At 37.4% G+C, this 13,414-nt stretch overlaps 1 protein-coding gene across 6 annotated transcripts in view; it reads left to right on the plus strand.

Moving 5' to 3' along the window:
* The first annotated feature begins 2,771 nt into the window (after positions 1-2,771).
* Positions 2,772-13,414, plus strand: part of LOC132789874 (bumetanide-sensitive sodium-(potassium)-chloride cotransporter) — a 43,994-nt gene continuing 33,351 nt past the window's right edge. For 3 of the 6 annotated variants that reach the window (XM_060798185.1, XM_060798180.1, XM_060798184.1), the window contains exons 1-2: positions 2,784-2,945; positions 3,386-3,577. The gene's annotated coding sequence lies outside the window, so the exon portion shown is untranslated. Of the gene's footprint in view, positions 2,961-3,385; positions 3,578-13,414 lie in introns of all 6 variants that reach the window. The other 3 variants (XM_060798181.1, XM_060798182.1, XM_060798183.1) reach the window with 3 other exon arrangements.

The following is a 13,414-nucleotide window of genomic DNA, read 5'->3' on the forward strand; positions in this document are numbered from 1 at the left end:
CTCTTAATTGCATGTGAGTTAACTGCTTTTAGCAGGTTGGCTGCCAGTTGCAGAGCATTTTCACTATCACCCTCAATTAATTAACATCACTTGACTTATTGACAACCGCCACACATGAGTCGCTGCCGCTACCGCTAACGTTGCTGGCTACGACTGCTGATAAAATATATGTAATTATAATGAACGCAATTGAAAGGCCAGTGCTAATTAAATTATACGCCATACGCCATCCAAAATACGCCATACGCTTTTGTTTTCTTCTTTTGCCAACGAGTATGTGTGTGTATGTTTGCTGTGGTTTGCACATGTGTCTGTGTGTGAGTGTGTCGCCCACAATTCTACAGTCAAATGTCAAGTCATAAGGTCTTTCGTGTGGCATGTGGCGTATGAGTAATGTACCTACCGCACAGTGCGCTGTGCCACTAACAAATGTCGGACCTAAGCATGTATGCATTAAATACACAAAATGGACAGACGGAGTTCTCTCTCATCTTTCGTCATAAATCAGAACTGAAGTTGCCTAATTTCAAGGGGCTTAAGTAGTCTACTGTCTGTATACTTAATATTTTTGTTGGGGTCACCAATATTTAATTAGGTCAAAGCATACAATATTGGTCCTTTTGCGTTTGTTCAATTTGAAGTCCTACATTTGCATAAGCTGAAAGCATTCTGTCGGCCACCTTTCTTTCAATGGCATTTTTAAACGTACGTGAATGTTTGTTTTATGCGCATTCCAATGAAGTATAGTACGAGTTCGTATCTTATCCACCCAACTTCACTCCAATCAACCTCGACATGCGGGAGTTTTCAAAATTATATTATACAAAAGTTAGTCAGCTTCGCCGCACTTTTTTTGCACGCCTTTTTTTTGTGTTTTTTGTTTTTTTTTGGGGTCTGTTCAAAAACATACTCGTGCATGATAGATGTATTCACATATCTTGTGGGCATGATTGCCGTTGCCGAGTGTTGCTTGCAGCATGGTTGGGGCACGTGCACCAGTTGGGTCTTTTGCCCAGTGATTTGAATTTTGGACAGAATTACATTCATGCTCATATTCATGTTGCTATATGGATATAAGTACGAGTATGAATATACAATTTCAGTTTGATTTATTACCAATTTATTTGTTTTTGTTTTAAAAAAGAAACTTTTTATGTAACGTTCTGTCGCCATGCCGCAAATTCGAGGACGCGAATTGCCTTCAGCTGCTATTAACCGGCTTGTTCTGCATTTGCCACTGTCATTAAATACTGTTGTACATTATCTACGGTTGAAGATGAGCAAGCAAACGAAGTAAGGACTTGGAAACATTATTACCACAACGTTTGAAATTAAATATTGTACCGGAAAGTAATGTTTAAATGCACGTGAATAGAATACAACTTTACGCAGGTGATTACAAATAATGGGAAAAAATTCAACAATCTATTAAAATATTATTTATTTATTGCTAATTTACATTGTTTACATTTTGTTGCTCCAACTTGCATTTGCATTTTCTTTTGTTTTTTTTTTATATTATATTAGTCAAAATAAATATTCAAGCCATTACCTATTTTTTTTTTAAATTCCAGTACAAAGATATTATATTTTTATTGTTCTCGAAACATTTGGCATATTTGCCCATAGAGCTGAGCACTGTGCATGTGTTAGTTGCCATTGGATTATCATGTTGTTATACAAATTATATTGCATATTTATTAGTAGCAAATATTCAGTAATGGAAAATGTGACAATCATAGTGCAGCCCAAATAATATTAGCAATTAGGCACAAAACTGAATTTACCTATGGGCAATAATTTATAGGGCATGTTATCGCATTTTATAATATTTACATTTTCCCCTGCAACTCTGTGCCATAATTGAAGTTGCTGAATAAATGAACGAGCCCCTTAGCAAGTTACACAATTACGAGTATTTTGTTTATATTTCTTGCATAGTTAATTAATTAATTTAAAGTGCAATAATAGTAGCAGTATTGCAAATGTCAATTTCCTCATAATATTTACTAAATGGTTATCTTTGTTTGCACTATGTGTATCACTTGCTGAGATTCATATGAAATTCTATAAAAATTTTAATAAAATTCCCATTTTTAAATACTCATATGCATGGCAGATTAAATCTTGTTAATGTATTTAGAGTGTAATAATAATTTGAAATGTATGTTCAACTTGTAGTATGTTAATGTACTTATGAATTTATGTTCATTAAGTTAATAATGCACTCTCCCAGGCAACATTAAGCGAATCCTCTATGAGGGCATAAAAAACTAACCACCCTTACTGCCTCAGCCTTTGGGCACCAGAAGTGGCAGACAAACAGTCAGACGGACAGACAGTCAAGAGAACCGGCAGTGACATCGGTAACTGAATTGTGAACAACTTTGTGCGATACGCACACAGATGCAAACGCACACGCATTAAAACGCATAGCACACACACAAATACAGATGTTCTCCCTAGTATGTGCAGACTTGAAGTTCTCCGCTCATAACTCCACGTTCGCTGAGTGGAATTTTTATATTACTCGCGCTTCAGCTATTTGTCATCGATCACGTCACAGCTTTGAGCGCAAAGGGGAAGCGCTTGGTTCTATGTACACACTCACACATGCACATACATGCTACATAAATATATGTGCAAGTTCAAGTCAATGTCTGAGTGTGTGTGCATTTTGGGTTCGTCGTCGCTTGGCGGGCTCGTCGTCGTCGGGTTTGCTGTCGCTGCTTTCAGTATTTTTGTGCTGATCGCGCGAACCGTTCGTTTTCAGTTTCTCTTTGGCTCTCTGCACGTGCGGTACCGTTTTGGATTGCCTTCCGCAACTCGTCAATATTTTAGGCGCGCAGGGTGCTGTTGAAGTCGAAGTACTTTTTCCATTCCCAACAAAATTTCTCAAGTGGCGCACAGATAATATAAATACAATACAATACAGTTTATTTTCGGTACTGCATAAAAAAGTAGCTATTTACATATTGATTCACAAAAGAATTGAAATACTTCCCCGTCGAGTTTTGTGTTTTGATGCATTGGCCACAGCTGATCAGCATACTATATCAGCTTTTTCAAAATGCATTCTCCGGGGCATAACTAAATAGTGCTGTGCTTTAAGTTTAAATAAAATACATACAAAATACATTAAAAGTTTCTTCGAATTACAACAAATCATACACGTGTTGGCCACGTGTATACACTTGCATCCACCCACATTATTGTTGTTATAAAATTACAAATAAATAAATATTTAGATTTGAAAATATAAATATTGTGTTGCAGTAAAAATTCTCTTTCTTTTGCTCTTGTGCTGATAATAAACATTGGTCGGTATTGAATTGTGTGTTTCGTTTACTTAAAATTTTGGTGTGCTCTTTTGTTTTCTGTGTAGATAAAAGAACTGTTTGCATATTTGCTTGGTTGACTAATGCCCGTTGGCAGAACGAGCGTATTTATCATACCAATTGTTGGCCAAATATTAAGTCTCAAACCGATGAACATTTAAATTAAAATTCAACTCTTGCATATCCGTCCACCAAAAGCTTGGCTCTTAATAGGATTTACTTTATGTTCAAAAAATCTGGTAAGTACTTAACTCACCCAGTAAAATCTGTTAAATAAATAACTATTAATGCAACAGCATTAACTTAAATGAGTATTTTATTTGCTGTCAATTCGCTTCTTTTTTTTGGGCATCCGGTGTAAAACTCAAAATTAATTTTAATTTTTTATTTAAGCAGCTACATTTTTTTGTGCATTTGGTTTTGTTTGCGTTAAGCAATTAATGCATGCTGATTTTGTTTTAGGTATTAAAATGTTTGTTTTTTACAATTGGCCACGACCTCAAAAAGTTTTACTAAATCAGCGAATTTCACATACTGTTATTTAAATTTATTCGAATAAGTAAAGAGGTATTTGCTGAGTACAGCATTTAAAACAAAGTACGATGCACAAATTTGTTTTTCTACTTCAAGTGTCTCTCAGTTAAAATGCACATGAACTTGAAATCTGTAATTGTTATCTACATAGACCGGGAGTCCAGATCTCGAGCATCGCTTATACAAGTACTTACTGTACTTTTCTTTTATTTTGCCTTCCTTGTTAGGCAGTCGCCTTAGTCGTTGCTCTGCCCACTTTCGTTTGGATCGTTTAGCGTTTGCGTTTGCAATGAATGACCGTGACAGGAGTGGGGAGCTTAAGTGTTTCCACTATGTATGTGGAATAACCCGATCTTTCGGGTATAGCTTACATACATACTTACACTCTGGTGCAATGCACAAAACATTGTAAACGGCAACAACTCATCACGTATCTAGTTACATTTTGACGTGCAGCAAGTGTTGATATCATATCTACATTTCTTGTAACTTGTAATTATCGCTTGAGTAATCGAAGCACTTTGAATCGTTTTGTTACATTTTGGCAATACATTGTTCTCTTTATCAGCGAAACATAAAATGGAGCTTACACTCATAAAAATTATCTTTCTTTGAGTGCATACAAAGTATAGACAATAATTATTGAGTTGAAAAATGGTTATGTGATTGGAACTTATCTAAACAGCCAAAACTCTTCAATGAAGAATTCAAGCATTTTCAATTTTAAGACACATATTGAAGAAATATGAAATATTCATGGAATATTTTAAAAGTTTCTTGAATTTGACCTCTTTAATGAAACAATAATTATCTGGAATTAAAATAAAATAGAAAAACGAAAAACCAATTCTATATTAATAGCTCACTTTTGAATTTCAGAAAATAATAATTCTAGAGAATTTCCATTATTTTCCATATGGAAGAATTTCTATTTTTAAATATAGTTATTCAATTTTAATCATACATATTTCATAATTATGCTGCAAAGTGTTTTATAAATAAACTCTTAAAATACTCACAGGGCTGTCCTCTAGAGTTATATATGAAACTGATATGAAGGCAGGTGCTCGAATTCCCAGAATGTTTGCCGGAGTATCGACTTTCTGAGCATGACCAACTGCATCTGCTATTAAGTGAGCTGCACATGCGCTCCGCAGTAGCAGCAGACATTCAACCCTTGGCTTACAGCAGCAACACACCGCTTCCCTACCCGCCCTTTTGCATGGCAACAAGAGAGAGAACACCCAAAAAAGAAAGAAACATAAATTGAGAACTAGGGCAACGAAAAGCGAGTAAGTCGTTAAGAGAGGGTTGCTTTATGTTGTAGTCGAGTAGTTTGCTTGCAGCTGATTGGAATGCGCGACTCTGGCGGATGGACACGCGCTAGTACTTAAATGTCAGCAGCAATTTCGATGTGCATTCATCAATCTAGCAGGGGAATATGACACAGTAACGAACAACATAACAATAATAATAATAATAAAATGCAAAAAAAAAACATACAGCAAATGGACTAATAGCTTCTGACTTGACATGGCATGACTCTCGGAGACTCAGCACGGGAATTCTGCGAACAAGTGGCGCTTGGCGTTGGGCTGACTGGCTGACTGGTCGACTGTCGAGCTGGCTCACCGAAAGGCTTTTCATGTCAGCAACGCGAACAGACAATAAATAAAAGGAAAATGGAAAAGAAAATGACACTGTGTGACAGGCAAAGTCAATGCGAAATGTGTAGACAAAGAAATGACATAGCAATGTGTACGATTTGAAAAGAAATCTTTGCGACACACACATTGCAAAGCCGAGAAACTAAACTATTAAATCATTGACCTTGCGAACCTTGACAAACCGAGAAAAAGAGAGAAAGAGAGACTAAGCGATGACTGTCTGGCCACTGAAACAGATTGAGATTCAGACTGCACCCGCCGATAAGTGAACTGTTATGGAATGGGATGGGATGAGGGTGGGGTGTGTTCTCCTCTGTCTTTATGTTAGTGTGGGGCACAACGGAAATAATCGTACGTAAAGCCACGAAAGCGACGTGCAAATTATGCAAAGTCGTTGAAAGCAGCACGAAAATAGCAATCGTCTCTCTCACTGAAACGCGGACAATTTTCACCTTTTTGCCACATTTTCCGCTTTTAATCAAGATTTATGGCAATTGACGGAATGACAGAGACCAGAGCTAAAGACGACGCGAAACAGAGCGTGGGCCTCACAGTTTTGTATTCTCAGCTTTGGCAAGAAGCAGACGGAGGGCGAAACACACACAAAGCAGACAGAGACACAGACACTAAACCTTTTGCATACGCGGACAGAACAAGAAGCAAGCGAGCCAAGACTCGCGTTCTGCTAATCAAAGCGATTTTCGTCTTGTCGGACCCATAAACCAAAATCTTGCGGTAGCAGCTATTAATTGAATACGCCTTTAATTAAAATCGCGCTACCCTCGAAACGGAATTCACAAACGTTGAAGCCGGAGTTGATTGTGAAGGCTACTTGAAGATTAGAATTTCTCGCTTTGATGTGTGTGCTCGGTTATGGGTCGGAATGGTTAGGGTAAGGGTCAACCCAAAACTCATAAATTCTATCTGAAAACCAAAAAAAACCAACTTGAAATTACAAACAAATTGAATAAGCTGCCTAGTCCTGGTAAAGCTTTCGAGTGTATGTGAACATTTAAAATTCATAAATGAAATTTGAAAACTGGGTACGTAATCACAGCACAAAGAATATTATGTGAACTATATTGTGTATATGCTGAACAATCTGTGCTCTGACCCGTGAAATGATGTGAACTAGTATTTCCATACTGATTCACACATTTAACAGAGATCGAGGGAAGAGAGACGCGCCCATAATCACCTGGAGGCAAGGTCGACTAAAGGTGCTTATGTGATTTTTTTTTTGTTTTTGGCTATATTTAGGTATTTGCCGAAGCTCTCAAACCTAAGGCGCTTATGGCCACGAGACTCTAATGTTATTAGTTTCCTTGAATTTGAATAAGCTCTCGATGAAACAATTCTTTCCAAATTGTTTCCGCCATATAAACAATTTAATATTAATTGTTTTTGGGGTGCCATCACGTGTTGGCTATGATGCTAAACACTCTACAAATGTTTAGAGAAGTTCTTGATTAGCTTCGATTTTAGTGAATTCGTTTAACAAGTTTGTCCATTGCTTTCATCGTACTATTCATAATAAGCATGTTCCATGTTTTCTTGCTTTTGCGTGCCTCAATGCAGTTTCCGTTCTCCCTCTATACAGTTATTAGTTTGCTTCTTTATGAAACTTTTCATGGCATGCCGGGCATTTAACAACTAATCAGCATACAAGTATTTTCCCTAATTATAATTAAGTAATAAAAAGCCGATGGGAATGTGAAATTAGGGGCTAAAAGGAACTGCGGATTGTAATAAGTATTAGGGGAATATGACAAACTTGAACTTGCCAGGCAAATCTTTTACTCTCTATTAAGGTTAACTGTGTTGCATATTAAGTATACGATAGGTAGGAGCATTTACATACAAAATTTAACACCTTTAAACAGATGTATAGTCGCTGTAATTTTAATAACCATGAGCGTCACATGACTTGCTTCATTATTTGCATTGAATGTTCAAAATTCTACAGAATTCACACATCACGCGGCTTTATGAAATCGTACCTGAAACGGAGTTCAAATGTGGATATTGTGCATGAAAAAATGCAAGTTGAGAGGAATTACGTGTGTGTTCGCGTATAAAGTAAAATATTTTCATATATATTTTTTGTATGTTGGCATAACATTCTTTACTGCCATTTTTCGTTAATGATTTTTTAAGCAGTTGGCGAAAAAAAGAGTGTCAAGAGTCGCTCTCACATGATCGTTATTAAATTGGGACTTGGTACAGCTGCGGGCTGACAACATCATAGAAATTAAGTCAATCGGCACGAATTTTCAAGTGGCACAACTGGCAAAAACAATATGGGTTAAAGCTGTCGCGCGTATACGTAATAAATAGTATATAATATTTATTGTTTAACTTTTATTTGCAGCAATTTTAGTTTGTTTAATGATGAAAAGCTTCTGAGGGAGTAAGGGCACCTGATTCGCTTCCTTTTTTATGGTTTCATATGAATTTCGTTAAAATCCCTCGCATTTTCTGCTCAGCAAGTTTATTTATTGCGAGGCGACAGCAAAGCAATGCGATGCGAAAGCAAAAGCGAAAGCAAGGCAATGAGAAGCAGTTTTCGAAGCGTGGGAAGTGACCATAAAACGGAGCCGGCCAAATGGCATTGATTTTGTCAAAACAATTTTCCTTATGCTCGTAATACATTTTTATTGACCTTTTAATGCTGGCAGCATTGTTTCGCCTCACGGGCATACACACAAATATATGTATGTATATATTTATTTGATGCGAGTACTCTTATGCGTATTTGTATTCGTATTCGTATGTATATTTTTTTGTGGACATATATATTTGTTTTTGTAGATTTTTGCACTTAATTTATGCTGCCGCAAATGAAGCAAATAAAAGCTGCAGTCAGAGCATGCGAACTGCGAGCTGCGAACTGTGAACTGTCGTTTGTGAACCTGGCTGGCGAAGAGCGACGTCCGGGGACAGCCGGCTGGCTCCGGGTACTTACCGACGAGTGCCATTCCATTTCTGGGTCGTAAATTTATGCTGCCACAAATTTACGACTTTAAATCATAAAAAAAACATCGCTTATTGGAATTCGGCTATATGTACCAGAAGAAGGCACAACTCCGGATACCCCGATACGAGTATAGTATACCCTTATAACCCTCCTAGCTCCGACACCCAATGCAAAAAGTGCGTAACATGTTCGAGTACAATCCAAAAGGCGACTTGTGGCTGCCACTCAACTCTTGGCGCTTGTCTTTCGTCGCTTGCTTCACACAGATTTCCCGTTTGCCACATAAAAACTCGCGAAATAATATTTATGGCACTTTTCAATGCAAATTTACAGCCAAAAAATAATATGAAATACTCGTTGTCGTCTCACTCTTCTCAAGCCTCTCTCACCTCTCGAGTCGAGTCTACCGAGTACAAGAGCGTATTACACTTGAACTTGTCGGCGGCTTGAAGTGTTTAAAGATTTTTATGTACTCTGACAGTTCTCTTGAAGATGTGAAACTTCAATAGCGACAGCTCAGGCAACCACATTTTATAGGATTCATTAGCTAGTTTTATTTGTAATAATTTACTCAAAATATTCAACATGAGTGAATATGATTTTATGGCTTAAGGGCTTTTTATAGTATAGTATTTTTTGTGGTCATTTATGAGCACAAGTGGAGAATTAAAATGCGTAAATATTCCGCTACTATTTTAATAAAGTGTTGCTTTGTTTAATATTCCAGTTGAAACCTGTTGAACTTATAACATACTGGTTTTTTTCGGTGAGAACTTTGTGAATTTCTTAAAATATATCGTTGGGGTTTTGTTACCGTGTAGCAGAAACTATTTTAAAGTAAAAACATAAATAATAAAAGTTTGCAAAGGCGGAAAAAGTATCGAAATTACGAAGAGACTTTGACCTTTATTGGCAGATGCATTGGATTGCTCTTTTTGTCATGCTGCAAGCGGAAGTAACTTTACAGCAAACTTGTCTAACAATTAAAAACTTTAAAAATGATGGCAATGATGAAAAAATTATGTGCAACTTTTTACTGCTATTTTGCATATATACTTTGTGATTTAGCCACTCTTTTATCTTTGGTTCTTTCCGAACCTCTCATTGCTGCTTGTTTTTTTTTAAGAATATTCAAAGTTTGAAATTTTCTTCTTTGAATATATTTCGGTCGAGTAACTTTAAAATTTACTTGATTACATTTTAAAGCCGCTTTAGTTTTTATTAGCTCAACTGGTTGCCCAGCTTTATGCTTGACACTTCACATATTTCATTACCTAATTTAGTTTTTAGATGATTTTCTTGCTTCAGCATCTCATAAATACATTTTCAAAAGCAAGTTAAAGTTGCTGTAAATTTTATTTGCGGAAATACTTTTAGAAGATTTTTTCTCTCAGCTCATTCCACTTTAAATTTTTCACTTCATGAAATGTATGTTTTTAGATTGATCTTCTTTTTATGTAGTTAAATCTTCTACATTATTTTCATGTTTAAATTTGCTGTAAATTTTATTTGGCATTTTCAAATTTCCTGAATTACATTTTAAAGATAGTTCATTTTCTGTAAGCTCCTCCCACTTCACTTTGAATTTTCCGCACCATAAAATATATTTATTAAGATAAATTTTATTTTCATGTAGATTTATTTTCGACATTCTTTTTATGCTTAAAGTTGCCTGTAGATTTTTGTTTGACAGTTGCTCAAGATGTTTATTTTGAGCACATTTTAACGCCTAATCAAGTTAGATCTTAAAGATACTTTGTTGTTTTTGCTTATGGTAAATAAAATTTGTTTCACAGCCTTGTTTCACGCTTAAAGCTGCCTGGCTTTCATTAGCTGTTGGCATCTCTGCGATATTGTGCGTCCATTAGTTGTCTTTATGCCTGGCTATTTAATATTAAACAGTTTGTGTTTTCTACTTTGAGCATTAGTTTGGCTCGTAGTTGATTGTGTTAGGCTCGGGCCAATGTAATACTCAGCGGATCAGCACACGCTTGACTTGTTGTAACTTTTGTTGTATGTTTTTGACACTTTTTTTGCCTCTGACCTCACTCCTTGGCCTCCGTCTCTTCTCGTTTCGGCTTGTTAATCAGCTTTGATGCGCGTGTCTATTCCTGTGTGTGTGAGTGTGTGTGTGTGTGTGTGTGTGTATTATACATAGGCTAGACCTGCTTTCAGTTTTGCTGCTCACCGCCTTCTGTCATGCATTGATGGACATCCAGCATTTTGTGTGGCATCATGACTTAGATACAGCTGGCAGAGGGAGGGAAAAGACATGACCAAACACATGGGGCGAAAGTTTTGTTTGTGTGCGTGCTTTTTTGCTGATTACTGTTTAGACATGTATCGCTTCGCATCTTGTAGAAAAACGATTGATATCAATATTGGGGCCATAAACTTTGCCCATCAAGCAGCGTGTGTCGCTTGACACTTGGTCAGCACGACCACGTCCACGTCCACGTTATCCATGCTCTGGCTTTCTGTTCCATGTTGTGTTATTTCATCGATGTGTTGTCATTAAGAGCCGCTGCATCAGCATCGCCCCACCTCCACCACAAAATAAACACCAGAAATACTAACATATTTTATTGTTCTATTTTTTGCATGGGTTCTTGTGAGTAATTGAGGTCATGTCATAAAATATTTGTAGGTATACTATATAACATATATATTGTAGAATTCCAATTAAATGTGTCTTGTGTCGTGGTGCGAATTGCTGTTGATGTTAAGAATGTTATTACTGTACTTGTATGACGCGATTGTAATACTCTTTTGCTCTCAACTCTTTACGAGCCAGGCACAAAGTTGAATTTATCTTTGAAGCCATTAAGAAGGCAGCTTTGCTCAGGGCACCACATTTAATTCGCCCATATAGCACAAAAGGCCTATGTGGTATAAAGGGAATGGGGACCAGATCTCAAAGACCACCAAAGTAGTAAAATTCTTATTTTATTGTGGCAATTGAAATGCGAATGGGCGTTGAATTGGGCAATGAAAAGAAAGCAGTAGCAAACGCTTAAATACGCATACTCACATCGACAACGACAACAACAATAACAACGACAAAATTCCCATAGTCAAATTGTAGAGTCGTGGAACCAAATGCGGAATCACCAGCGGGAGCAATTGGCCCATTGTAGGGCCATTAAAGTGATCCCCTCCCTAACCCACTAGCTCGTAGGATCTAGGGCCGCTGCCGCCGTCTTCCTTTTTGGGCTTGGACAATGGCAACAATTATTCAGATAAGTTTTTTACAACTTTTTGTGCGTTGTTTATGTCATGCCTTTTAGCAGCTGTCAAGCCAGCCCATCGAGGGGACACCAAGCAACCAAATGGTGCTGTTCCCTAAGATAAATACGAGTTGCAAAAGGAAAAAATCAATGTGTCCTATGTAGAACCACCTGAGCATGAACATGGCATAGATACGGTGACAGAATGCGAATGAATTTGTTTATGACACAATTAATCAAATTCAAGGCCAGGCCTGATCATAAATCAGACATCTCCTCCTGATGCCATCATCATCATTATCGTTTTCATTATTATTATTATTGCCATCATCATCCCGGTGTTGTCATTACAAAATGGTTTAATTTTAAAAAGTGCTCTCTTAACCCCTTCAGCTTTTGGGACGGCTTAATAAGTTTCGCCTCACCTGACCAAGCCAAAGACAAGGCCAGTCCGGAGGTCAATGTCTGGCCTCTTAACGTGACTTTCTCGTTGACTGTCTCTGGCCGATAAGCGCAAAGGCCAAAAAGTTTTCTGTGTGTCTGCCATCTACAAGTAGCAAGCAAGCAAGCACTTGTTGCCTTTCCCATACTCACAGTGCACAGAGTCCCATACTCGTTCCTCATTGAATTAAGTTCTTAATTGCTGTCATCAATTTGTGCAATTTTTTTTGATGTTGCACACACGTTGCACGTTGCAGTTCCCACATATTCCATATGGTTCTGCAAACGTGGAGAAATGTTATAATTGGCGTAATTATCTCGCGCTTTCATTTAGTAGGTCGCTTGCTTCGCGTCTGTTTTCGAGTATCTGCCGGTTGTTATGCTAATTGCTTTTCTGTTTGTCTTCAGCATTCGTCGAGCTAAACTTGACCCAGTAAATGCGAGGTCTCTCCTCTCTACGAGAAGAATAATATAATATAATACCTTTCGCGACGACTGTGACAAATTGCCGCCGCTTTGCAATCAATTCTTGTAATTCCTTTGGGGTTTAAGCGACTGCCACCTTTGCATACACTGCTTCAAAATTCATAACGTATACGCCAGGTGCGCTCGATGGAGTGGTGAAAATCTACTTGACACATACACATATATACGAAAGAGCGCATACACATGGTGCCTTGGTTACCCCGGGAGCAACCCTCATTACCCTCCATGGGGATCAGGGAGACACGGCTAATCATGATTAATTTGCATCAATTTACTTGTGCCATTTTTAGCAACCGATTTGAGCACAAATTTCTACTGAAATTACTCAATTTGCGGCGAGCGCACTTCTTAAAATCTATTTACTCATAGTTCTTATAAGTAGTTCCCTCGATGGCTTTCCATTTGGGGGCCCAAGTAAATATTTATTTATAAACAAAACAGAAAAGAAACCTTTTGTTGAGCATCCTTTGAGGAGATATCTATACATATATTTGTATGTAGGGCAATTGCTGTTATGGCAACTTGAGTAATTTGAGACGAACTTCAGCGGCAAAGCCTTGTTAATTGCAGCTAATGAAAGCCGTAATACATAACTTGGCTTATGGAGCACATCAGCGAAGAGAGACAACACAACTCCGATAAAGTATTCCGTAATCAGGATTAAGTCATGCTATTGTCTAATTGGCTTCCTTCAGCAGAAAGTCCTTAAGCCCCATTGAGAATATCCCAACTAATTGCTTCACG

This window comes from Drosophila nasuta, chromosome 3 (genome assembly GCF_023558535.2).
Source record: "Drosophila nasuta strain 15112-1781.00 chromosome 3, ASM2355853v1, whole genome shotgun sequence".
NCBI lineage: Eukaryota > Metazoa > Arthropoda > Insecta > Diptera > Drosophilidae > Drosophila > Drosophila nasuta.